Source organism: Ictidomys tridecemlineatus, chromosome 3 (genome assembly GCF_052094955.1).
Source record: "Ictidomys tridecemlineatus isolate mIctTri1 chromosome 3, mIctTri1.hap1, whole genome shotgun sequence".
Lineage (NCBI taxonomy): Eukaryota > Metazoa > Chordata > Mammalia > Rodentia > Sciuridae > Ictidomys > Ictidomys tridecemlineatus.
Window position 1 is genome coordinate 193727755 of NC_135479.1, and position 2172 is coordinate 193729926.

The 2172-nt window shown below is 31.5% G+C and overlaps 1 non-coding gene across 1 annotated transcript; it reads left to right on the plus strand.

Annotated features, from left to right (window-relative positions):
* The first annotated feature begins 214 nt into the window (after positions 1-214).
* Positions 215-322, plus strand: LOC120890465 (U6 spliceosomal RNA). Its single transcript, XR_005734680.1, has one exon. It is a non-coding gene; the product is annotated as a U6 spliceosomal RNA (small nuclear RNA).
* Positions 323-2172: the final 1850 nt, after the last annotated feature.

Sequence of the window (2172 nt, forward strand, 5' to 3'; positions counted from 1 at the left end):
TAAACACACACACACACACACACACACACACACACACACACTCTCACAGTATTATTTCTGTTTCTCTATAGAATACTGCCTACTACAACTGGGCACCTATATCCTTTCCTAATCTCGCGTCCAGCCCTGACCCCTATGCCTGACACTTCTTCTAATCATGCTATTTTGAAGGTCTGTATTTATATACTAAATTGTCTTCTTAAAAACGGAGTGAGTACTCACTATGGCAGCACACATTCTAAAACTGGAATGATACAGAGAAGATTAGCATGGACCCTGCAACAAGGTTGACATCCAAATTCGTGAGTGTTCCACATTTTTTGATTCTTTTATTTTTTAGGACTACTTTAATAAATTTAATCTCATTTCTGGACCATTTTTGAGATTTACTAGTGAAAACTAAAATAGATTTTTCTCCCTTATTTTCATCAACTACTAAAAAACAACAAAGATAGTAATGCAATTTCATAAATGTTCTGAATAGCAGTTGTGAAGTTCCTTGAATTATAATTTTAAATATCCGAGGATTAACATGTACAATAAAATATTTTGTTTAAAAAAAAAAACAGTGACTACATATGTTATGTAGTTAACTGTTCTGATAGTTTTTATTCAGTACTTGGCCTAGTCATTGAAAATCAAAAATGATCACATTTGAAAAATTCATTTGCTCTTATAAATGATTGAGGTTTCTGGTTGCTTTCCTTTTAAATCCAATAGAAGTCAGAATACAAAAAGCACAAAATGGCAGCAGAAAGTAAAGGTGTACTGAAAACAATCTTCAGGGGGGAAACTAACAAATTTATACTCTTATAATATCAGACAATTTCTAATTCCTGTCAACAATCCCCCTCATTTGTCAAGATGTCCTTCCATTCATAGCAAATGCTGTGGAACACATATTACTTGGTAGAACCTGTGCCAGAAATGTACATCTGATTGCAGATAAGATTTGGTCATTGATTGCAAGGGGTTTAAAGTCTAGTGGATAAGATAAACCACTATGTCAAGAATGATGACAGAAATCATGAAGTCTTCATAGTTTTACCTACAGAAGAGTTTGCAATTCTTTTAGTAGTGAATGCTGGATAAATCTACTGAGGGAACAACTGAAGAGGTGTGATGGCCCAAATTCAATCAGCCTTTGCATTATAGGTAACCAGAGATGGCAAGATGAGGATGCTAACCAAAGTGTGGCATACTGAAATAACTTAAGTTCTGGAAACTTAAAGGTATTCCAAATTGTATGTTATATTTAAGTTATTGTAGAGATATTTCTACTTGATGCAATGATATTTTCACATATGTTAAACCAATAGGCCTGAATGATCTGGCCCTGTTTACCTCATTGAAATAAACTCTTTCTGGGGAAGAGAAGAAGATGTAGAAGGGAATCAGGAATAAGTAGTGGTAAGAAAGACACAATCCCATTTTTGATCCATGGATCCTCTATTATCTTTACAATAAACTGTACCAAAAAAGTCCAAAATACATTCCTTCTTGGACAATAGATTTGATTATTTTAATTTAACTTATTCAAAGTTTGATGACTAAATTTAAGACTCAGTGAATTATTTATAGGTTTTTAATACATTTTTCAATAAGCACTGAAACATTTAATAATTATTTTTAAATATTTAACAAAATAAACTTACCACTTACCAAAAAAAAAAAAGTCATTGTTTCATTAAATTTTAATTTGTATCACTCATTGTGATTTAATTCTTGGTCTAGACAATAAAATGATCTTTTCACAGAATTCCCTATCCAACTCTACAAAGTTATTAGGACAATTGATAAGTTAACTGTCTGATATGAATCTGGCAGGGAAAAAAAAAAAAGATAAAAGTTCATTTGCTTTTCATCTGCTCTCCCAGGCTAGTTTTTTTTTTTTTTTTTTTCCATTGGTTGGTAAAGGTTTGGGTGAATCACATTAGATTTCATCATGTCATAGGCCAATAAATTTTGTACTCTTTATTTTTTCTCTTTTCTCACATCTGGTATTTCCTTAGATGTGTTGATGATAAAATAGACAACCTCATCTCAAACCTGGAAGAAATGACAAAAACAAATTTTATTGTTGTGAAAAATTTCAAGTAGGGACATTATTTATGACATATAAGGAGATATAAAATGAATATGGAGAATAATATTTGTTTTAAACATTCCATC